The 26,510-nt window shown below is 36.4% G+C and overlaps 1 protein-coding gene across 2 annotated transcripts in view; it reads left to right on the top strand.

The window, feature by feature from the left end:
- Positions 1-807: 807 nt before the first annotated feature.
- The window catches only part of LOC150102847 (uncharacterized), a 109,231-nt gene continuing 83,528 nt past the window's right edge, over positions 808-26,510 (top strand). For both annotated transcript variants that reach the window (XR_016548781.1, XM_090397600.1), the window contains exon 1: positions 808-1,008. The gene's annotated coding sequence lies outside the window, so the exon portion shown is untranslated. The remainder of the gene's footprint in view (positions 1,009-26,510) is intronic.

The following is a 26,510-nucleotide window of genomic DNA, read 5'->3' as shown; positions in this document are numbered from 1 at the left end:
TCATTTCGGCAATGAAAACATTACTTAAATTAAGGGGATATTAAATCCCACATAGTTTTAAAACCGAATAAGAAACTCAAAGATCGGAATCAGAGAGTATCTTGCCGAATATAGTAAACTATAAAGTATCGGCGACACTAGCGTTAGCCAAGGCAAGTGATCCTAGTACGTAGTACAATACCGGGCAACTCGTTGCAAAGGTGGAGGAAGTTCAGATCGCTATTCTTAGGTATTTTCCATAATGTAAAAACACATTTCCTAGGCAATGTATGCTGTTATTACATTATGGAGGGAGGTCACTACCCAGACCGGTTTCAGCCTTTTTTGAGGCTTCATCAGTGAGTAGCTGGACCTAATACCAAAGTGTATAGCGAAAAGAACTTATGTACTCTGCGAACGAGTTTTCCAAACAGGTGCAACCATTAAGTTACTTAAGTATACTAATCTTATCAAGTTACTTATCAAGTGTACTAATAAAAGGTGAATATATGGACGCTTGGGATGCGCTCATGTCTTTTAAGTAGTGCATGCTAAGGCAACTCGGATTGTTGTTAAGGATTATATTCTCGTAAGATCTCAGTTCAACTTACGAAACTTTCATAGTTTCTACAAACATTCGGCTTCGATATACTGTTGGATCTAGTATCCACTTTGCCTATGTAATTTCATATCGCCGAAATGAAGCCTCTGGTTCTTTCTTTTAATAATTAATATGGACTACCCGCTGTATCGCAAATTGATGAAATTTATGCAGAGGGCGCAAATGTATATCCACCCACGTGATGTTCCTGCTTCGTGGGTCTTGTATGTTATATTCGTTGAGATTAATTGTATGTTGTGGTTCAGGTACATATTGCTTGGTAAAAGATTTGGTTTCTGTATGTTAGCAAAATTATGTTGCTAGGAAAGACAGAAGGAAGTGATCTTTGATATATTATTGGGAACATCGTTATTTTAATATTCCTTTCTTCCTACCGGTCTCTCATTTGTAATATACGATAGAATTTGGTACGTATTTCAAAAGTTTTACAGTTAATTCAGCCACTGTTTCTGTAATCTTGTTCAGTTATATTGCAAAAATTATTCAAAAATTTATATATATATATATTAAACAATTTTTTGCTGCTTAAACATGAATAACATTTTTCATCGTGCTGCATTTTTCAAAAGTCGAAGTTTTTTGAAGCTGCGACTGTCCGAAATGCAAAAATAGGGATGCACACAGATTCAGGTACCGCTGTAATCGAACATGAAATTAAAAGCCAGAGTACCTTCAGTAGAGTATTGCCAATAAATGTTAATTCATTTTGGACTGAAGATATTGCAGGGTGAGTATTATATTAATGAGGATTCGCTACAAGTGATAGATGAAATTAAAGAACTAAAAGCAGTTGTAGAGAGCAAGTGTTAGTTTAGAGGTCACGTTAGTAAGCTGATTAACATATCATATTGGATAATTACATTGTTGAAGAGAACACAAACTTGTTGGGATACTATTATGTTACTAAGGCAAGTGATGTGAAGTCATTAGCTTCTATGTACAAGTTGCCCTAGTCCTGAAAATACTTCAGGTGCAAACTTTGTTTGCTTACACTTGTATAAAGGATTAAACCAAGTATATAATTTCATGGTATCTTTAATTTATATTTAGAACACAAACTTGTTTAAGAAAGCTAGTTATTGTGCTTTACATGTCCTTGATATGGTCACTTGTATTTTGTGGAGTTGAGGACACGGCTTGAAAATATCCAGCACTGACTAAACTGGATACTTGGCCTGTGAAACTGTATATGAAGAAAGAAGTAGCCTTCAAAGTAAGGGCCAGTGAGCTGAGATCCCTTTTATGAATGAAGAGGCAGTACTACATTTTGTTGCAAGGTGACTTGGGAAGTCTGAGCACTGCATTTTGTGAAATGAGTAGGATCTTTGTGAATTATCATCAGTAAAGCTGTAGATAAGATAATGATTTTGGGGTATGTCATTTATGTACAGTCCTTCTTCGACTTTTCATTGAATAGAACTACAAGGAGTAGTTTTGTTCTGACCATTTTGTTGCAAGTCAAAAATCACTATACGGACCATAAGGATATGTTAGCAATGTTAAAATATGTAGGTGTCTGATTTGTCTTGTCATTGTTATATTTTTAACAAATTTTACATTTTGTTGCAGTGGAAGTGAAATAATACAGTGTATAAATTACAACATAAAATTACTGTATGCAGCAGAGTAATGAATAATGCATTAGTGTATGTACAGTGCTTACCTGTAAAATCAGCTAGAAACACTTTGAGCGAGAGTAATTATTCAAACTAAAGCTTTATTAATTGGATGATTCACTACAGGAGGCAGGGGAGACTAGATGATCAGCATATTTTTCAGTTTAGGAATTACAATAAAGCATTCTGAGGCTGGTTTTCCAGATGCATATATTGTGAAAGGTCTAGGCACTTCTTTGGAGGGGGGGGGGTAGCAGCAGTGGGTTTTGGGCCTCTAAAATTTTTTTTGCTTTGTCCAACTTTGTTTGCACAGTTTGCTTTTTTATTCTGCATAAGTTGCTCTGGCAGGCAATTGCAGCTTGCACCACTGTCTACTGTGCTGAATCTTTTCATGTTATGATTCATTTCTTGAAACAACCTAATTATCTTACTAGCATAGGCAAATGACTCTGCAGGTTTTTTCATTATAATCTTTTTTGGGACTTGGCTTCTAATTCTGGTGCTGTTTTTTATTTCCTCTTTTGTAACTTTCTGTGCGTCTGGCTCTATCAGGACTTCATTTGAGAGCACAACTTCCAACTGCTCTTCATCTTCGTTTTCAGCCTCCACCTCTCTAACTAGCAGCACTACAATCTTGTCACCAATATCTCTTGTAAAGCTTTCTTTGTTGAATCAACTGCTTCTTCCAAATACCATTCATATGCTCTGCTGTCATGTCACTCAATGCTGCATCTACACTCCTTGTACAATGCAAGTGGTCTGAGACTTTTTTCCACTTCCAGTATCAGCAGCAATAGCCTTAGCAAGAGTTTCATTAAATAATATGCCTTGATGATAGCAACAATAATACTATGGTCCATGGGATGCAGGAGTGAAGTATTAGGTGAACAAGTGAATGGGATGGCCATCATAAGCATGAGTGGTCATAAGCTGTAATTCGATGAAGCACTTGCATTGAGGTGAAGCTCAAAGAACTCTTTCTATCCACCATAACATGCAGTGAACAACCAGAGAGTTGGCTATGCAATTAGAGGGTGAAAGGTCTGCCAGAGGATGGCAATTTAGTATGCTTTGATGCTGAACATAATCGAAACCTCTGGAGATGTCAAGAGTGACAGCATGTGTCACTCCAAACCATTCCATGGCATCTCTGGTGCTGTGGATGAGGCAGGCTAAGAAATCAGCTGTGGATTGTGATTGTGCAACTATACTTGTGGTTGCTGATCAATTGGTAGAGCTCTTTAGGTAGTTGAGAAGTTGACTTTCTCCGTTATTTTGGAGAGGATTGTGGTATAGTTCTTGGTCAGTAGTTTTTAATGGCAGACTTATCTTCCATTTTTTTTTTCTTTTTTTCTCTCTTGGAATAGGTGGTATAAGTTCCAGCTAAGTGTAGAAGATTGTAGAGATTTTACAGGACAGGTATTACTCCAGAGTACAATGCTTGAGTACAGTTGGAAAGATGTCATTGGGACCAGAAGACTTTCAAGTCTGAGGTAGCATTCTTCTGATGTAGTTTTGCCAAAAGACAGCTGGAGTTGATGATGTAATCCTGAGTGCATTTGTGACAACCACATACAACTCATAAAGGAGAACTAGCTATTACAGAAGTTGGTAAGAACTTCCATATAGGAATGGATTTCTGAAAGTGGTGGGGGGGGGGGATCATGTTTTACCAATTTTTACATATTTTATAATGTTACAGCTGAATTGGATAAAGGGAATGGATACACTACAATACTGTTAGACTGCCAAGTCATTTGATAGGATACCACATGGAAGGCTGTTGCGTAAACTGGAGAATATAGGACTGAAATATAAACTATTATAGATAAATGGGTGGTTAACATGGACTGTGTCAGAAAGGGGGATATGGGGTCTTAATTTTCTAGATTTAAGGTGACTAGTGGTGTACTGTAGATCAGTTCTTGGACCATTGTTGTTCAGTCTATACATTAATGGTATTGGGAAGAACATGACAGGAGATGTTCAGTTGTTAGCTGGATATGTAAGCAAATGATAATGGCTGTCAGTTTGGTCTTAAGTAAGCCTAAAATTTTATGTATGTATATATACATTTGATCCACACACGAAAGGTCACAAGCCCTATAGCACATTAGTGCCACACATGGCACTAATGTGCAATAGGCTTGTGAATATAATAGAAGAGAGGTGAAGTCTGTTCACATTTTGCTTGAACAACTGAAGGTTATAATCTTTGGAGAAGGCAGAGTGGGGAAGACTATGCCAATGTACACAAGTAGATCGAATGAAAGAAGCATTGAAGTTGGTTTGGTGAGTTTCAAAGTGAACTGTAAAGGGTGTTGGTTAGCAGTGGCTCTTGTTTTAATGATTTTTGAGGAAAGTGGAGGAATAACAGTGGCAAATTCAGCAGAGCACAATCCATGAAAGTATCTGTAGAAGCATAAGGCAGAAACTGAATGTCTGAGAGGGGGATTGAAGTGAGAGAGAGAGGATCATTAATTAGCCAGATTACCTTCTTCTGGATAGAACAGAGCAATCTTAAAGAGGGTTTTGGTGAACCACCCCAAATATGTGAGCAGTATTTCATGGGTGAGTGGATTTAGGCTTTGTATAGAGTTAGTAGCTGAACGTGTGAAGTAGTGTCTTGTGCGAAAAAGTACAAGTTTTTTGGTGGCTACAGAAGCTATAGTTAAAATGTGGTTGTGCCAGGGAAGATCAGGTGCAGGTCAATCCAAGAAGAGAAATCTGATCGTGTTTGGATATCTTACTATTACTGAAGGTAAGGGGGAGGAATGTGAGCTCTTTCCTGCAAGAGATCAGATAGAACTGAGTTTTGGTAGCATTGAAGTTATAAGGTTGTCTTTGCTCAACTGGGAAATAGCTAGGAGATCTGAGTTCAGGTCCTTGGTCGTGGTAGATCTTGAGGATTCTAATACTTGAGCGCTACAAGGTTTATAAGATGACAAGGAATGGAGTACAATGTTGTCAGCAGAGCTATGGATAGGATTGGAAATCTGTGAGAGCAGGTCATTTATATACAAGAGGAAGAGAGTGGGCGAAAGAACAGAACCCTGGGGTGCTCCTGCATTGGTGTGGAAATCTTTTGAGAGTAAACTGTTCACCATGGCATGTAGTGAGTGACTAGTGAGAAAGTTGGCAATCCAATTGGAGAGTGAGGAAGGCAGGGTATAGGATGGCAGTTTGGTGAGTAGACCCCTGTGACAGTTCTGATCAAATGGCTTTGAAATGTTGTGGACAACCACATGAGTTTTTCCAAACTCCTCTCTGGCCTGAGTCCATAGGTGGTGGTGAAAGCAAGAATATCAGCTGTAGATTGCGAGTGGTGAATCCATGGTAAGCTGTTTTTTTTTTTTTTTTTTTTACAGCATTGGCACACTTTTTTGAGAACTGAGGCTTGGATGGTGGCTGAGAATTTGGAGTGGATTAAGGGATAAAAGCCTTTGTTTCTGTGAGAATGATTTCTGTTATTCGGTGTGAGCAGGTGTTTGGATCAGAAGAACTGAAGCAGTAGTCAGACTATGGGAAGGAGGAATAGAAGTCATGGACATCCTCCCTTGTAGTGCCCAAGTACATGAGACTGAACTGGTGAGTAAAGGTTGTTCTGTGGCAAAAGAGACGTATGAGGTTGTGATCTCAGTTTTCAAGAGGAGAACTGACAACTGCAGTATACCTGGAAGGGGAGCTTGTTAAGAATAGGTCAAGTGTGTTGGCAGATTGGAGGGGATTTTCTGGTAGGAAGTCTCCAAGATAGGTAATTGCTGATGTCATACACCTCAGCATCCTTGCCTGTTTGATGGGTGAAACTGAAGAAGGGGAGCCAATATGAATTATTATTATTTGACACCTCCAGGGAGTCCAAAGACTCATTGAGGGAGAGTGTGCCAATAGCATCGAATGATTGGATCCCTTCCAACTACTAACCACGCTCAAACTTATTTAACTGAGCCATTAGTAGCAGAGGCTCTACCAATCAACCAGAGTTGTAGACATTGAAGTCCCAAAAAAGAATGACATTCCTATTGGGGTGTCTCAACTGAAGAAAGTCGAGCTTTAGAAAGAGAGATAGTTGAAAAAATCCGAGAGGTTGATGAAGTTTGGAGACCAGTAGAGGGAGCACATGAAAAGGGCAGGTTAATTTGCAGTCTCTGGCATGGTATGTCAGTTCTGACAAGTGCACCCATGTGGCAGAAAGAGCTGTGTAATGAGTAATTTGGACAGTTGAGGTTGCCACTGGCTGTTGTGGTTCTGAAAGGAACAGTAGTTCTGCTTTAGATGACTGTAGGTGGTGGTGCAGTTATATTGCTGTTTAGGCCACAGATGTTGAAGTGGATGTGGAAACTTTTTTTTTTTTTTACGAAGAATTAGTGTTGGTGCGTTGTTTGGTTTGATTTCTTTTTGTCTTTTATGATTTTTTGGTTGTATTTTTGATGTTTTTTGAGTTTTTTTTTTTTTTAACTATTTTGAGAATCTGCAGTAGAAATGCATTTCTTTTGGTTGCGATTCATTGTGCTTGGTGAGGAAGAGATAAAAAGGAAGTGGCTTGCATCAAGAGGTTACACTTGCAAGCATACTGCCCACACAGAGGAGAGTCAGTCTCCTGTCCATATGTGGCCTTGTAGTTCTCCCTGCAGCCACAGTATTTGGTCTCCCTCCAGTCATGAACTGGCAAAATACATGGTTGCAGGATTTGTCTCTAGCTGATTGGGAAGCTTCCAGGTTCACTACTACCTGGTTTGGTCCCATGTACTAACCAATGGCCGGCCTGCAAAACCGTTTTTACTGCTGTATGGGGGAAGGGTCTGGCCCCATACAGTGAGATTAGTATGTCATTGAGAGTATCACTCACTGCATTTTGGGAAGATTGGGGGACATGAAACCCCTTGCTTTAGTGGCCAAATATGGCTGTAGCCACTTCAGGTCTAATAAGCTAGGTGATGGGACATCTACCACCTAGGTTATGCACTTTGACATAAGATTTGCCAGTAACATATTTTATTGGTGAGATTATTCTATGAAAAACTGAGGCTAGGGATTTTAAAGTTTCATATCGATAATAGGAATTTTAAATTCAAATATCACAAAAATTGCAAATATTACGGAGAAGTTAGGTTTGTGCACTGTTAAGAAAGGGGAAAGAGTTAGATTTCTCTCAGCAGTGAGTGAGTGGAACAGTTTGCCTATTGAAGTGGTGAGCACATCTAGCATGAATGAGATTAAGAGAAGGTATGACAGTTGGTGCTGGTAATATATGGTCTCCCTCTGAGTCACCGACTCTGCAGATCTCCGATAATAAAAACAAAATCGTAGCAAATACTTAACTTGCTATCAATAATTTTATTTATTTTTTTTAATTTTATGTATATTTGCAAAGTATGTTATACTTAAGTTATATTATTTTTGTCTTTTATTGGCAGGAGATAGAACAAGTTTTCGTTTGAAGTACAGTAACTTCATCACTCAGCTACTTGTTTATGAAGCAGGTGACTTCACATGAAATTGTTGTGGTTTACCATAATGCATGGCTTGCTTCCTTTCTGACATGGATATTGCTGTGCGTTGTGGGAAAGGTTGTTAAATGGACTAGTTTTTACTGACACTAGTGGGAACTAGACTTGGAGGTACAGCACTCCTTCGATTGTTGTTGTTCTTTGGCACTATAGCCTCATGTAGGGCCTTGGCTTCCCATTTTTGGGTTTCATAACTCACTATGAGGTGGGGTCGTTACCCCCACGCTCAACCATGTGTAATTGTCTGTGAAGCGTTCTGTTCTTAAGACCGGTTTGCCTGCTTTGCAGGAGGAAAAATCCCAGATAAAACTGGAGAGAAAAATCCTGCAGTCCACGCCGAAGACAGACTAACTTGGCTATGTCTGAGAAAGATCCTTAAACTCCTCATGTCGGCTACGAGGATCGAACGCAGGACACTCCTTTCCCAGGCATATGGTTGTGGAGCACGTAACCACTCAACTAACCACATGGACAATCCCTTGGTTAATTTGTTCTTTAAAACAGGTGCATTAATCTAAAATGCACTAATCGAATATAATAACCTTTGGGGAAAAGTATAATTCATTCCTCAAATTTCTTTTTTAACCCTTTTTTTTTATAAAAGAATTAGGGTATATCTCAGGGTATAGTTAAAGGAAAACCATGAAGCTGATAGACAATAAAACACATTCAAAATATAAATTTATTATTCTACTTTTTAACAAAGAATTGAGCTAACATAATTTGGCGGGCATCCTGTTTCTTTTTTTTTTATACAACTGACATCTCATCTCATCCACTTGATAATGGGTTGAGTCCACTAAGAAGAAAGGTTCTCCACTTATCACAATCTTTAGCCATCTCACTCATGACTCTATAGCTGGGTAGATGGGAATGTTCTTTCAGCAACTTTATCCAAGTACTTCTTGGTCTGTCTCTAGGTCTTTTTCTTCCGATATATCCATTTAGAGCTAAATATGGGAGTCTGTGAGGAACCATTCTCTGAATATGACCAAACCATCTCAGTTGATGCTTAATGATTGTGTCTATTATATTATCTGGAAAGTCTAAATCTGTTCTGACTTGATCATTAGTCTTGTGTTGCATCCAGTGGGTGTTATTAATTTTTCTGAGGCATTTCATTTCAAATGCTTGAAGTTTCTTGATTGGTTGTTGAGTTAATCTCCAGGCTTCTGAAGCATAAGTAGCCATTGGGATAATAATTGTTTTTTATAATTTTAGACTTGTTGGGATTTTTTTATTTTTCCATATTTGGTTTAGTTTATTCATGTTGGTCCAACCTAGGTTTAGCCTGTGTTTTACTGTTTCCATATTGTTGAGGTTACTAGATATAAGACTGCCGAGATAAACATATTTATTAACTTGTTCCAGCAGGTGATTTTCAAGATTTATAGAAATATTTTCTTCTTCTCTACCTATCTTCATTATTTTTGTTTTATGAAGATTTATTTTCATTCCATAAGTTTTACAAGAGTCATTTAAAATATTAATAGTTTTTTCTAGCTGTGGTTTAGAATCTGCTAAAATAATATCATCCACGTATTTTATGTGATTAATGTTGGTACCATTGATTTTTACACCTGGTTCATCAGCTATGGTTTTACAGACTTCTTCTAGGAAGATGACAAAGAGTTGAGGTGAGAGAGGGCATCCCTGCATTACACCTTTCTCGACTCTGAAATACTCAGTTTTAATGTTGTTCATTTTAACAAAAGCTTTGGTGTCTCCATAATAATTTGTAATAAATGTTAAAATATCTGAATCCATTTTTATGTTTTTTAGGATAGTGATCATATTGTTTCTATTAACTGAATCAAAGGCTTGCTTAAAATCTATAAAACAACAGTATATGGGCAGGTTGTATTCCCAATATTTTTCTGCTATATTATTAATGGTGAAGATATATGTGGCCTGAATCCTGCTTGGTTTTCCTCTGATTTTTTCTGTAAGCAGCTGTGTTCTCTTTTGTATAATTCTAATGAATAGTTTATAACTATGACTAAAGAGTGTTATGGGTCTATAATTTTCACATATTCTTTTGTCTCCTTTTTTGTGAATTGGTATAATAATTTCTGTTTTCCAGTCAGTTGGGATTACTCCAGTATAAAGAATTTGATTAAATAAATTTATTAAGAAATTTATAGCTTCCTTGCCACCATATTTCCATAGTTCTATAGATATTTCATCCTTACCTGTAGCTTTTGAAAGTTTCATTTGGTTTATTGCATTTATAATTTCTGCTGGAGTTATGGGTGGTGCCTTTTCATATATCATATTTTCTGTTATAATTTCCTCCTCCTGTTCTTTTTGAAATAACATTTGATAGTAGTCCTTCCAAATTATTTTAATATTTTGTATTGACCCAGTTTCTATATTGTTTTTATCTTTCATTGTTAATGGTTTATCTTTATAGATCTTAGTTAATTCTTTGATAATTTTGTATACCGTTTTTATTATCATTTCTTTTATTAGCTTCTTCACACAGTTTTGCTTTTTCTTCCAACCAGTTATTTTTGGTAGATGTGAACATTTTATCAGTTTTGTTTTTAAGATTCTTATAATGTTGTTTATTTTCTTCTGTATTTTTTATATTTAATATATGCTTTGCTGTTCTTTTTTCTTCTGAAGTATTTAGAATTTCAGGGGTTATCCATTCATGATTGGATGGTCTTGATGTTGTACCAAGTATGTTTCTTGCAGTACTTGTAACAATTTTTTTACCTTGATTCCATGTATTTTCTATATTGTCATAGGAAAATTTTCTAAACTCATTTCCTATTAGTGTCTGATAGTTATCTTGCATAGTTTTCTCTTTCAGTTTTGACAGGTCCACTTTGTTGATAGGAGCTCGTGATTTATGATACTTGAATTTTAGTTTAATTTTTGCTGCAAGCAGTTCATGGTCAGTGTCGAAGTCTGGAGTTTTTAAAGTTCTAACATTCTGCACTGATGATTTCCAGTTGCGTTTGATTAGAATGTAATCAATACAGTTCTTTATTGTACCATCTGGTGAGGTCCATGTATATTTGTGGGAAGGTCCATGGAAAAAAAGGGTATTACAGATAAATAGATTGTTTGCTTTACAAAATTCTAACGTTCTTTCTCCTCTTTCATTTCTGTTATCAACTCCGAACCTGCCCATCACATCCTCCATGCCTGGGGTAAACTTCCCAATTTTGGCATTAAAATCACCCATCACTATTAATATATCTTTCTTAATGGTCTTGTCTATTAGATTTTGCAACTTATCATAGAAGGTATCGATTTCTTCATCTTCATGTGATTGGTCAGGGGCGTAGATTTGAATTATTGTAAAGTGAACATTTTTTTCTTTACCTTTTAATCTGATAGTGATCATTCTTGGGCCATGTAGTTCTATGGCCATGACTGCATTTTGTAGCCTGTTGTTCACTAAAATGGCGACTCCTTCTCTATGTATATTGTCCTCTCTGCCCGAGTAGAGTAGTTTTCCTGAATTTAGGTTTATAACTCCTTCTCCCGTCCAATGGGTTTCAGCCAAGCCTACAATGTCCCATGTAATCCTAGCAAGTTCTTTTTCCATCAAATTTATTTTCCCAGGTTTTAACAGTGTCCTTATATTTAAGGTTAAGAGATGCGAAACTCTATTGGATGACCACATACTAAACTTCTCGGCTGCTCCCTGTGATCTAGGATCAGTCGCGTCAGTTTCCTCGGACGCAGTAATATTCTCTTGACACAGTGGAGACTCCTGATTCATAGGGTTGAATGGCAGAATAATGCAGCCAGCTTGCCACTCCTCTGCTGCATCCTTTGGTCCACGACTCCTTGCTCTTTATTCAGAGCAACCCATTGGGGTTTCCCTCATCCACCACCCGAGGGATGCGCCTGGTAGGAGTCAGGTCTTTCCCAGGTACAACTCACAGTATGGCCCTATCGCCTCTTTTACTACTTCTGCAAATTTTACTGCTTCTCTCTTCATGATCAGCCTCTAAGCATTGCTGCTTAAAAACTTTGATTGTATGAAAAGTATTTTCAAATTGTTTCTGTGAAATCTCTTGGGACTTGTCAGTAATTAAATTTTCTTCATATTCTTCAGGATCATCCTTCTGTGCATCCAAATTTAGCAGGTCAGAATTGCTCAGTTTCTCAGACTGAGATTTAATTAACTTACATTCATTTGCAAAGATTCTAAAATCATTTGCACAATGTGGAAGAATGTGCTTCCAAACGGCTTGCATATTACTAGCAGTAATTTCATATGACTTTATAACCAGGATTTCTCTGATTTGACTGGAAAAGTCTTGGGAGGCATTCGCTTCCAAAAAAGCTGGTTTCATCGACATTAAATATTTATTGGTCACAATAGTCCCCTTCTTCAAAATCTCTGGATAATTTGCAGCCACCTCCTTACCTGCACTTGCAGCTTTGCCTGTGATTAGAACATTATGTATGCTATTTCTGTTTTTAAAATGCTCAAACCACCTGGCATAGCATGGAATTCTTCTTTTCCATCATTGATAGCCCTTTCTTTCAAGGTTGCAAAGAGACTTAATGCATTTGATTTTATAAGGTCAGTGCTTATTGGATCCATTTTGTTTACAATCTTTGATCCATGTAGAAAGAAGTCTCTCAAATTCAATCATTATAATACTTTGATTTCGAGTGCATGCATGATGAGTTTGAAGCAGCCTTACCTTTCTCTTTGTATTCAGCAGCTTGGCTTAAAATTGCTCGTATAGTTGATTCATCCATTTTTGTGTTCTTTCCTATCTTTACTCTGGACTAGCCTTGTTCATTTTTCTTTATTATTTCAGGTTTTTCTTCCAATGAGATTACTTTTTGAATCTTTTTCACACTTCCACTTTTTTGCTCACTAACTCCTTTTACTCATGATGAAAGGTTGGGAAAATACTTTAAAATAAAAAAAAAAGTAAAGAAAACAATTGCAAAAGGAGGCATGAGATATGGTCATGAAATTGCTATGTAATTAGCAGGCAACATAAATTTGCAACATAGTGTATGTGAAAATAGTGTAGTATGCCATTAAAAATAACTTTGTAAAATGTTTTAAATCGGTAACTAAATTATTTCATCCTGGTGAGTGATTTTTTAAAATAGTTAGCCATAAAAAATGTATAGATAAAAATTTTTTAAATCTGTAACATTTATTTTCAAGATGTATATAGGTGCATTAATCAAATATGGGTATAGAAAAACAATGACGCACTAATTGGAGGTGCATTAATCGAAGGATTGCTGTACTATGAACTGCATCAATGTTACAAATCATTTTCATATAAAAATATTATTATTATCAGGGGCGAATGCTGGTCTTGACATTCACGCTTGCTGTTGTTACCATTCAGGGAATGAGAGGTGTGATTAAAGTCTGAATTACCAACCATTTAAAAGTATGTACAGGTAACCCTCGTATAACGCGGATGTTAGGTTCCGCAGAAATGTCGCGTTATGAGTCTCAGATCACATAGATAAAGTAGAGTTATGTTCTGAAATCGTTTTTTTTTTTTTTTAAATTATATAAACAACAATGACATATCCAACAAAAAAAATATTTTTATTTAATTCAGGTAATTCATGTAAGTTAAGAAAACATAAACTATGAAACAAATACATAGTATAAAAGTATACAAATTGTACTTAAACTTCATTGCACATAATGCATAAATGTTTTAGAAAAAATAAAATAGTGCATATTTTAATCTTTCATAGCACGAGGATTTGAGGATTGGTTAATAAACACTGTTTTGTCATGTAATCACCTGATGCATTACTACAAAACAGTAGAGTAATTCTCTTTGGAAACTTTGAATCCAGGAGCTGATCTTTCATTTTTTGAAATATAGGTGTGTTTTTGCACTTTTTTCCAATTTAATCCGGATTCATCTGCATTGAGCACCTGGTCTGCACTATAAATGTCTATAAACTTTGAGAGTTTTTTGTTTAATAAGATATCCATCCATAGGAATTTTCTTTTGAGGTGCAATCTTCTATCGAAATCATTAGAGATTTCTCCATTTTCCCATTAGAATATTGTGTACACGAGCAACGCTATTTGCACTTATCGTTGACCCAGCAATAAACATTTTCTCGCATTTTATGTTCATTTTGTTTGATTGTTCAAATTGTTGATTCATTTAAATTCAAAGTCGCTGCAAAAACTGGTTTTTCTCCATTTTTCAACCGATCCAAGATTTTGAATATTTTTCTTCGAGAGAAATTAATTTTGTTTTCAATGTTGGTTTTTCCCTTTCGTTGCAGTTTGTGGTCATTACTATAAAAATATTTTTTTACATAAAAAAGCAAGTATTACATATTGTATGTAACTCACCAGAAAATAAAGTGCTCAGCTTGAGATGAACACACTTATGATTTTTAATGCACTTTCCTGAGGATAATTTTCAACAATAAACGTTTTATATGGTAAACAATTGAGGTACATGCGTGCTAAAGGGTATTTCCCTTAATATAAATTCGCTACTTGTAATTACATGCGGGATACAGGCAGACACGAATTTAACAAAGATAAAATTTGATTTTTAAGTCGCGTGGTGAAAAACATATGAAAAGATAAAGGATTACTACAATTTTAGACCGCATTGTATAAGTGCCTTGTTGTATGAGGGTTACCTGTATTTAGAAATTTATGTACATTTAATCATACAAATACAACATTTATTTTACAAATGATATTCTGTTTTTTTCAATTTAGCTACTTGAATACAAATTCTACCCTATAGTTCTTCTTTATGAACTGGTCAATAACATCATCATAAAAAGTTGGTTGTAACTTAATTTTCCCAAGCAACATGCACACTTGTAAAGGCTGGCTAGAGCTACTGTGACTGCATATGTCCTATGTTTAAGCAACAGGGTGAGATGACGTGGAGGGAACAGAAATGGCTATGTGTGCGCATGAAATCACAGTGCTGAAGCGAGAACCTGGATTCTCCCACAACCGAGCAAGCCAAGGCAACTTGACTAGTGTCGGCCTTTGATACACAACGTAAAGCTCAATTATTGCCATGCAAGCTTAAAACGTCTTCTATCTACAAAAATAAAAGCCTAAATGGAATGCTTATAAATGTATGCATTTATTAACAAATAAATATTACTATTTTCTCAATTAATGAGCTTGCGCAGCAAGCATAGCAAACATGGAGAATTCACCACTGATTATCCTCTATTCAAGCATGAGTAAGCAAATGTTTGCATGTAAAATAACTTCAAGACTAAGATATTTCTATAATGAGATACTGTTTGATATCTTGATGTCTTAAAATATGAAGTCATTCCTCCATATACAAGTAGCCTAGTCATGAAATTGCTTTATGTGTAAACTTTTGCTCATGCTGAAAAATGGTTAAAAACAGGAACACAAATTCTTGTTGAGTATAATTTAAATTATATGAAGTAATTTAATACTAGGAGCTTACGTTAACATGTGTAGCGTTGTAAGCTCTCAATAACTTTCAGACTTTTAAAACCTTAATAATGATGTGCTTCACAGAACTATCTATCTTTAAGTATTTATTCTTTTTTTTTCTGTTTGTACCTTAGATTTGAATAACTTTGTTTTTTAGATACTAGTGTTATTATACTTTATTCAGACATGTAGACTGGTCCCTACTCTCTTTTCTTCTTACTCCTTACCCCAATACTATTGGAGTATTTTGAGGGCTAAAGGTGACTCTTTCCCAGTTAACTCCTCCCATCTCATGCAATGGAGTCTGCCTTTCCTCCCTTATCTACTAGGTGTGGGTAGGAAATATTGAGAGGCAGCAGTGTTATTAGTTGCAAAACTGCAGTGCAGAAATCAGTGGGGAAACTATTACACTATTTTCTTAAACATAATTGATATGGAGAGGAAACTTCAAACCATGGCATCAAGTTCCCAGTGTCCCTTTAATGGGACATGGGTGCTAAGAATCTCTAGACTAAATACAGTGAATCTACATAATGAAATGACAGATATAGTAAATTAACTAGAGAGAGGAAAAGTATAACAATGTAAAGAAATACCAATGCAGATTGAACTTGGAATGTTGAGAGCAATGTTGAAAGTAGGAAAATTAGAAGTCAATTTTGTAAATCCAGTGTTAGGATTTGCCAAATTACAACTGGAAGCTTGAATTACAGATGAGACTTAAGTTTAGTAGAAGAACAGAACAGATAAACCAAAGAAAAAAGACTGTAGAAGGCAAGGAACAGTATTGAAGACTAGGGAACAAGCAGTTAGATAGTGCTTAAAAACGGCCTCGCCTACTCTCTATACGGGAACAAAAAAAAGCGTTAGCTGATTTTTTTTTTTATTTTTTTATTTTTTTTTTATATTTTTTTTTTAATAACAAGATTAAGGAAGATTGCAGAAAACAGAACTAGATAGAAGAAAAGATGTAAAGAAGGTTGAATATAAATTAAAATATGAGCTGATAAGGCTTATCAAATAATTTTTGTCACCTGCAATCCCAAAACCAAAACAAGTAATATGAGACAAAAAAGGAAAATAGCAGAGACAGAAGGAATATCTTGAAGTCTTGTATAGTGGAGAAAATATGAATAGTGAAATTATCGAACCAGAATGTGAAGGTGAAAAAGAAAAAAAAAAAATCTTAGACCAGAGATACTGGATGAAGAAATTAAAAAGCAATTAATGAATGATTTAACTGGAGAACTTTAGGAATAGATGAAATACCTGCTAAATTTCTAAAAAATCTAGGAGACACAATACAGTAAGCCTTACCTAATGTGATTAGATTAATCTATCAAGAGGGATAGGAAGTATATGATTTCTATAAAAGTTTGATGGTAACAATACCCAAGAAAGGAACGGAAGTGTCAACACATTTCTTTCATTCCTACATATGGCACTGATGTGTTCTTTTTACCTGTTGTGTGTGGAATCGATATTAAAGTGACTTTTCTATCCTTAAAAATAACTCGCATACCACTTATGGTTGAATGATTTTTCAGATTTTGTTATTGCATCTGCAAGAATTCTCACCTATTTTCTTTTCAGTATGAAATACTACTCCACTTTCTATTGCAAATATCTTGTATACTTTTTGTATACTGAGCCAGTCAAAATGTAAAGATTACTCAGGAAACTGCTGCCATAGTGTGAAAATTGTTGGCAAGGTATATGGAGGTGATAGGTCAGTATTAACAAAAATGCCAAGGCAAATGACAAAGATTTACCACTATGAAATATTGAGTATGAGGACAGAGTGATGAATTGTACTGAAATGTCATGTTGTAAAGAAGTGAGTAAATTTTGTGAATGGAGTGATGGAGTACATTGTCAAAGCAAGTGGTGCATGCATTAATGCTAGTTCATAATAAGCTATGACATGCCTAGTCCATATAGAATTTGGCCTTTTCATTATAAGCATCACTCCATGGGGACCTGCAAGTAATGTTAAATTAATAGTATGTAATTTTGTTTTGCCTTATTTTTCCACTACAAATGATCTGATTTATGCTTCCTCTTTAAGAGAAACCTAACCAGTTCTTTAGCTATGCAACAAGTAAAAGGAGGAATGACTATGGAAGAAAAAGACTATAAAGTGCTGATGGTGGAGAGATAACAAACAAATAGAATTACCGAGTAAGCATTTTGCAGGGGTGGACCATCTAGGTGGTGACATTGACTGATAAGAGAATAGAAGTTGCTTAACACGTTCGCTGCCAACTATGAGTATACTCGTAGTTGGGAAACCAGCTACACAAGCCAGCTACGAGTATACTCGTATGACGCTTACCGCCGGCAACGAGATTACTGTACTGACCTTGAAGAAGTGAAAAGGCTTGGCTTGTGGAGCTAGCATCAAAACTGTGTATTCTCATAGATAGTATATGCTCTGCACAAGCCAACTACGAGTATACTCGTATGATGCTTACCGCCGGCAACAAGATTACCGTACCGACCTTGAAGAAGTGAAATTGCTTGGCGTACAGGAACAGACTATGCCGAAGTAGCATGGCAGTGAATGTGTTAAAATATTGCAGAACCTCAATACGAACACAGCCATAGGATTAGATGGCATATTGGCCGAAGTATTATGAGGATGTGCATGGGAATTAGCTTTTCTGACCAAGCTGTTTAAGCTGCAGTACTGGGAAGCTGCCAGTGGAGTGGGAAGAGGGCAAAATAGTTCTATTGCATAAAGGAGGTTCCAAGACATAAATGACAAATTATAACTCATTTAGTATCTCAGGATTCATGTTAAGGTATTGGAGGAGTTGAAAGACAGAATTCAGGACTGGATGGATAGGAATATGATACTCTATCCTCAGGTCCTCTGTTGTTAAATTTGTATATCAGTGATGAGTTGAGAGGAAATATCCAGTGTTTGCTGATGATGCTAAACTCAAAAGAGCAGTGGTAAATAAAGATAATGCAGAGATCCTGCAGGAATTAGACTAAGCAATATGGGCAAAGGTAAATGGCTGCCAATTTAATGTTGCCAAGCGTAATGTGATTCAGTTTAGGAAGAGATCACAAGCTGTGTACTATATTGATGGAACTAAACTGCAGGAAACTAATGAGGCAGGGACTTTGTGGGAGAGGATTGTGGACTGGACATATTGCAGTGATAACCAAAATAGCATGATTTATTTAATGTTTTCATGGCTGTTGAAGAACACACTTCACAAGCAGGGATAGTTTGTTGTTCCCCTATATAAGGCTTTAATAAGGCCACATCTGGACTATTGCCCACAGATCTAGACTGGATTCCGTGGGCATGAAGCATTAGAGAGGATCTGGAGGCGAGTGACCAAGATTGTGACAGGTCTGTGGAATTTTCCCTGTGAGAATAGATTGACAGTCTGTGGGCTTCAAAAATTAGCTGATAAGCAAAAAAGAGGAGATGATAGAAGATTTTACTTTTAAGTTATTAAAGGGGTTTTATAGGATTGATACTGAAGACTTTTCAGTATATGACAAGTCACCCAAAGGTTGTAAGGGTGTGGTTAGCAAGCATGTTAGGACTAACTTTTTGCTTGGAAAGTGCTGAATAGGTGGAATGGGTTGCCAGAGGTGGTTTGGGTATCATTGGTAAATGATATATTTTCCTGATGATGACCTCAATACAGAGGTTGAAATTTCAAAAGTTACTATCCAAATATTAAGTAAAGTAATTATTTAACACGTGTAATGTCTCCATAATTTAACTATAAAAGAATTGGTGAATGAATTTAAGGAGAGGCCGATAGGTATTGTGTGAATCGTGTATCTCCCATGATGAGTCTTTCGACTTCATGGATATATGAGGGTGGTCTGAAAAGTTCTTGGCCTCGACCATAGGCTGCAACACTATCGGCAAGATTTTTTTTTCTAAGTTGGTACATCTGTCATAAGCATTCATGTGAAATTGCAAGTCATTCTATCAAGTAGTTTCTTTTATATAGCTGTCTGAAGCAAAAGTGTTGTCTGTATCCCTTGAAATGGATAAAATTGAGTACCGTGCAGTTATAAAATTCTTTGTAAAATAAGGTTTAATGCCAAAAGAAATTCATTCGAAGTTCATAAATGGGCACTCTTCTCCTTCATTTTCGAAAATTAAGAAATGGGTTGCTGAGTTTAAACGTGGCTGTACCAGCCTTGAAGATGATCCATGTGAAGGATGTCCAAAAAGTGTAACAACACCAGAAATCATTGATCAATCGATATGGTATTGGATGACCGGCAAGTCAGAGGGCATGAAATTGCTGAGACTATAGGCAGTGACGTAAGGAGGGTATGAAGTGCCTGTGGCAAGTGTCTAACATATGCCCTCCCTAACCCAAAAATGACAAAAATGTTATACGTTTTGTGCCCGTGGCAGTCGCCTCTTTCGCCATGCTCTAGTTATATCACTGACTAGGCATTTCAAAAGAACATGTAGGATATATTTTGCATGAAGAATTGCAAATAAAAAAGCTTTGTGCAAGATGGGTGCTGCACTTGCTCAGAGCAGATCAAAAATGCACTCGAATAAAAATCTCTGAGCAGTGCTTGGAGCGTTTTAACAAAAATAAAACCGATTTTGTGGATGAGACTTGGATTCACCATTACACATCAGAATCCAAACAGAAGTCAGAACAGTGCACAGAAGCTGGTTGTTCAATTCCAAAGAAGACAAAGTCTATTCCATCAGCAGGAAAGATCATGGCATCAGTGTTTTGGGGTGCTAAAAGCATTTTGTTTATTAATTATCTTGAAAAGGGTAAAACAATAACCGGGGAATATTATTCCGATCTTTTAACCGGACTAGACGATAAAATTCGTGAGAAAAGACCTGGTTTGCAGAAGAAAAAAAATAGTTTTTCATCAGGACAATGCACCTGTTCACAAATGTGTTTTGGCAGTGGGAAAATTAAGAGATCTGAATCATGAATTGTTTTAACATCCACCCTATTCCCCAGATTTGGCTCCCTCTGACTTCTGTCTCTTCCCAAAACTAAAACTTTTCCTTGCTGGTCAGCATTTTCCTTCGAATCAAGAGGTGGTTGCAGCTCTAGAGGGATATTTTGCAAATTTTACTGAGAACCACTACAGGAACTGGATAATGGCACTGGAGCATCGCTGGAATAAATGTATTAGTCTTAAGGTAGATAATGTTGAAAAATACAAATAATTTTGAAATTATAATTTGGTAAACAATTGCATATCTCCTGTTAAACTCCCTCTAATGTCATTAATATATAGGTTGTTTACCAATGATGTAAAGATAGGTATGGCAATCAGGGATGCTATTGATATCCAGCACTTATAGAATGATTTAAATAGGCTGGAAATTTGGGTAAACGAAAATGGTTATCAGTTTAACTTTAGTATGCACTTTAAATTAAATATGCCAAGAAATTATATTCTTGGTTTAATCCATTATCCAAGTGTAAGCAAACATAGTTAGTGCCTATGTTTGTATCTGAAGTATTTTCAGGATAAGGTGCACTTCAGCATGAGATTTCTAGTGGCATATTATATTAGTAGGGTTATGCTACAAGAAGCTGAGGCAAGGGATCTTGTCATAATGGTGGATAGGAATTTGAAGTTTAAAGGTCATGTAGCAAAAGTTGCAAATACAACTCGTAGAATAATTGCGATGTTGAAATGAACCTTGACATGTAAGGATAAGGAAGTAATTTTGCTTCTTTATAATGCCTCTATAAGATTGCATCTGGGTTTAGTCTCCCAGGTTCCAATGGGATCAAGTAGTTGTGGAAAGAGTGCAAAGTAGTGTTATAAAGATTATTATCTGAAACCTCCAGGGAGTTAAGGACTCATCAAGGGAGACTATAAATCACCCAAACCGGCTGTCATACCTTACCTTAAATTTATTCACACTAGATGCACTCACTACCCCTAAAAGCAAACTATTTAGGTTTCTGGTAACTTTTTCTACCTCAACCTCTTTTGTGTTGAGGTAGAAAACACGCTCACTCACTCACTCTTGATTGTATTCCTCTCGAATATTTTCTACCATTGTCACTGAGTAAGGACTTGAGATATCTAATGTACCGACTGCATCTTCTAGGTAGTTTCTCTTGACCGTGAACAAACTTAACTTCCATGGATGTCCCCTGTGTTCTCTCCCAACCTTCCATATAACAAAAAAATTTCATCAGATGATATCCTATAATACCCCATTCAAAAGTTTATAGACCTTTATCATATCACCTCTCTTTCTCCTGTTAACCAGTCTGCAATCCATCCTCATCTAAATCCCGTAATCCAGATATAATCTTTGTAACTCTTTGCACCCTTTCCACGGCTTCGTGGAACCTGAGAGAGCAAATCTGTGTACGATAATCCAGTTGTGGTCTTATCAAAGCCTTATAAAGAGGCAAAATGACTTCCTTATTCTTACATGTCAAGGTTCGCTTCAACATTGCAATTATTCTATGAGTTGTATTTGTAACTTTTGCTATGTGACCTTTGAACTTCAAATTCCTATCCACCATTACGCTGAGATCCCTTGCCTCAGCTTCTTGTAGCATAACCCTGTTAATATAATATGACACTGGAAATATCATCATGCTAAAGTACATGACTTTAAGCTTACTAACATTAAACCGAGCAATTTTCGTTTATCCATTCGAGCCTATTTAAATCATTTTGTAAGTGATGAATATCTGTAGTATCCCTGATTGCCCTACCTATCTTTACATCATTGGTAAACAATCGCATATCTACTATTAAACCCTCCCTAACGTCATTAGTGTATAGATTGAACAATGGCCCAAGGACTGAATCCTTAGGTACAACAGTATTCATTTTAAATCTGGTAGATTCACATCCCCTGTATACCACTTTTTGATATGTCAACCATCCCCTGATCCAAGTCAAGAGTTGGATCAGGGGATGGTTGACATATAGTTTGTTCTAATCCCATATTCTCCAGTTTATGCAACAGCCTTTAGTGTGGTATCCTATTGAATGACTTAGAAAAATCCAACATTATCATAGTGTATCCATTCCCTTTATCCAACTTGGCCATAACATTGTTATAAAATATGAGCAAATTGCTGAAACATGACCTTCCTTTAGTAAATCCATGCTGTTCCTCGCAGAGTATAGCTTGTATGACTATCCATTTCTCTATGCGAGTTCTTACCAACTTTTCTACAATCTTCGCCACTACACCAGAGATACTGACAGGTTAGTACTTACACATCAGTTTTCGCACCACCCTTGTACAGTGGAACATCATACATTCCTGAGCTGAGACTCAAGTTATACAAATATCTGAAAGCCCTAGCCAATTCGGCTGAACATTCCTTTAGCAAACCGGCTGATATTCCATCTGTTCCTATAGTCAAATTCTTATCTAGGTTATGCAACAGCTCTTCAACCTCAATTTCATGAGCCCCTAACTCTTCATCCCATGTAGCATTAGCACTGTGCACCATGTAACATGCACCTGGTTGATACATCTTAGCAAAGAAAGCACTCATTAACTGAACAAACTCATTAGCTTCCTACACTCAAGTACCATCTGCATTCAGTAAAGTTATTCTTTCGCATTCATTCTTTCTTTTGCTTGCAGCATAATGATAAAATTCTTTTGGATTGCCTTTAGCTTGCATGGCCAGTTTCTTTTAATACTCTGATTTAGCTTTTTGCACAATACTCATTACTTTTCTGTCCTGTTCCTTATATATTCATAACTCCTCTCATTCTTATTCTCACGATATTCTTTCCACATCATCTTCTTGTGGATTGCTTGCTTAATAAGGTTGCACATCCATTTCATTTCAAACCTATTTATCTTTGAACATTAGAGGTACATTCAGATACTGCCTCATTTACGTACTTCTTCAAATATTCCCATGCATTGCTGAAATTTTTTCATTCAGTAACTGATAGAATACTATCCTTGGTCCCATTGCAAGTTGATCATAATTTCCAGCTTTGTAGTTTAGCACGTAACCTGTTTTAATGGGAGCAACAATACAATTAGATACTTCCCAAGAAAGCACAGCATGATCATTGTCACGAATTGGTGGTGAAATAGTCATATTTTTAACACTCGTTTTGATGCTATGAGCAAATCCGACCTTCTTTGACCTTGAGTTCCTTCTTTTTAGAAGCTGCTTGAGAAAGTTGGCTCACAACAATTCAATAAATTTGTCTTCTTTCTTATCATAAGATTTATTTTCTACCTAATCAGTGTTTGGGAAATTAAAGTCCTGCATAATGAACACTCGTTTAATACCCATAAGGCTAAATTGGCGATGCATTTCTTTGTTCCCTTCAACTGAGCCACCAGATCTGTACTCAAACTTACCACTACATGGGACACAATGATCACTCGTTTAATACCCATAAGGCTAAATTGGCGATGCATTTCTTTGTTCCCTTCAACTGAGCCACCAGATCTGTACTCAAACTTACCACTACATGGGACACGGTTACCATCATTGTTTTCTTGTGTTTCTACCCTAACTGAACTTAAGTCATCTGATATCATTAGTAGTAGTCCTCCTCCTCCTTTTGTCATTCCTGAAAATAGCATGCACATTATACTCGATCCCACTTACCATATCTGATTCTGATAGCTAGATTTCACTAATTCCAACAATCTTAGGCCGCACATCATATTCAGTAAAGCAACAAATTCAACCCTTTTTTTTCTGATACTCTTGGCATTTGTGTATAGACATTACCATGTAGCCTATTATAATTAGATATGCAATCTATTTGGTCTTGTTCTAGAATTGTCTCCCCCCCCCCCCCCCCCCCGATAAACTTAAAAGGTCTGAACCCAAAGCATATGTTTCCATTCCTTCGCCATGCACATAACCATGTTCGAAGACATTCATATCTTTATCATGTTTGCATACCATAGCTTTCACACACATTTTCCCCATTTCTCCCTTGATCTAGTTTCCCTGATCTCTGCATTAGGTCTCATACCAAGAAGTAATATCTTCAGGCTCCTTATGCCAAGTGAATTCAAGTGCAGGCAGTCCCTTTTATACAAGTTCATTTTACACCAATTATGGACTCTACAACTGTGTTATAAATAATTATTTTAATTTCCCGACGTTTCGACCTTCATATTAAGGTCATCATCTGGAGTATGCATTTATATAGAGAAAAGCTAAATTACATTTCACACAGTATGCTGAAGAGACAATGATTTGATCAATGGTTATTCTACTGGCCTGACCTCTAGTGAAAATAAAATAAAATTACAATAAATAAATTAACTACATCAAAACAGTATTCTATTTAAGACAACACCAAAGAAACATTCTTTCATGTGGATAGTTCCGTTACAGTAAAAATGATGTCCTAATTTAACATGACAATTGTTATATTAGATTAGGAATCCTGGATTACCTATGGTCGTATTCATAATTAATTCTTAGAGAGAAAGGTTAAGTGGGTAGAATATGTGCCTTCCATGTGCTCGGGATTTTTAGACCATCATTATTGTTAAGATTAGGGTGATTGATAAGAATCTCACAGGCCCCCTTAAATTTAAGTTCATACCATGTTTTGGTGTGATGTAAACAGCAGGTTATTTTCCAGTCAATTCTATGTAAAGTGTTCAGGGCATGATCAGAAAGACCAGCTTGACTATAGTTGTTATATTTAATGTGTCCTTTATGTTCCTTTTTTCTGATAGGAATTGTGCATCCTATTTCCTCTGTATAGGGCAAATTACCTCTATTATCTGAAATTTTTCATTGAGGAAGGTGGAGAGGTAAGAGCTAGGTTTTTCTCTCACAGAGAAATGAGTAAGTGGAATAGTTTGCCTTTAGAAGTGGTGAGTGCATCTTGTGTGAATGGGTTTAAGGGAAGGTATGACAGCTAGTTTGGGTGATGTGCAGTCTCTCAGATGAGTCCTTTACTCCTGGAGGTCTCAGATAATAATAATAAATTGTCTTGCCAAATTTTTCTGGTAAAAATGACCTGGTTTGGAGACAGTAGTATCATGAATGTAATTCCACTTAAAGCCAGAGTTAAGTGAAGTTTTGCATTATGTAGGTGTTTATAGTAGTAGTATGTGCTTGGGAATGCAGGAGTTTGTGGGAAGATGGAGCCAAAGAAGTAAGAGTATGGAAGATGATGGATTGTAACATATTAAATGAGAAGGAACAAGGAGTGAATGTTAAAGGGCAGTGCATGAGATTTTGTGATTCTGGAGTTGGAATTGCATGACTAATGGAACAGAAGTGAATCAGCGACTACAAAAGGGAGTATGATTGCTGGAATGCAAGACTTGAGTAACACAAATGAGAAATGAGATGAGTATAATGTAAACAAGGTTAGATGTATAGATATGAATGACTGGATGTGACTAAATAGAATGAAAGAGAAAAAGAGATGAACTTGTGGGGCACTGTGTGAAGATTCTGTTATTGAAAGTATAAGTACAGTGACAATTTTTTGGAAAACCATATCAAGGAAAATAGACCATGACATGTCACGGTCTGTTTTTCTCATGTCTGAGTATCATGTTTATCCTCCCAAGAGGGATGATATACTCATTGAACATTTCTACTGTCTTCAGCAGATGTCTATCTCCCACAACTAAAAGGCAGTCTTCCGTATTCATACTTTTTTTTTTCTACTAGCAATATATTTGAAGAATTTTCTAGGGTTTGCTTTATTGTTTCAGCCAATCTTTTAATATCACAATTTCTTTCCTTACCCTGTTCTTTATATCACCTCCATAATGTCCCTTTTCTGAGAAGCTCCTGCTCAATTCCATGATTCATCCATTTCACCTCTACTGTATTTATACTTTTAGTCTTAAGAATAAGATCTGACACCACCATAAGTAACTGATCCAAGTCCCAGGCACTGTGGATTTCTCTTCCTTTCAACTGATCAAGCCATTGCACATCACCAATCTGTCCTCAATTTATCAAAGTTCCCTTCTGTACACACCTATTGATCTTCTACCTAGTGAAGTGTGTATCTGCTAGCCACTGTATGTTAAAATTAAGTGATTACTCTTCCCAGGTGGTGGCATCATGGTGACATCTATTATCACTGTATGAGACTATATTAAATTCAACACTTGTGCCCCATGTTTTGCTTCAACTACATGCTGCATAAGACAGTTGTTGTCCCTAAGTAGCTCAAGGAATTCAGTCTCCTTACATGCTATTTCCTGCTTTCAGTCAATGCTTCCATCTGCATTTCCTGGCCTGTAACAATCATACAATTCCACTAAATATCTAAAATTGGACTGACCTTAACATTGCACCAGATGGAGTTATTACTGCTTTCTTCAAGTTCTACATTGAGAGGCCACAACTCTTCTGGATTTATCAGTGATA

The sequence above is a fragment of the Typopeltis vanoorti genome, chromosome 9, assembly GCF_054136105.1.
Source record: "Typopeltis vanoorti isolate ZY-2024b chromosome 9, IOZ_Tvanoo_1.0, whole genome shotgun sequence".
Lineage (NCBI taxonomy): Eukaryota > Metazoa > Arthropoda > Arachnida > Uropygi > Thelyphonidae > Typopeltis > Typopeltis vanoorti.
This window is presented reverse-complemented; position numbering and strand designations above follow the sequence as displayed.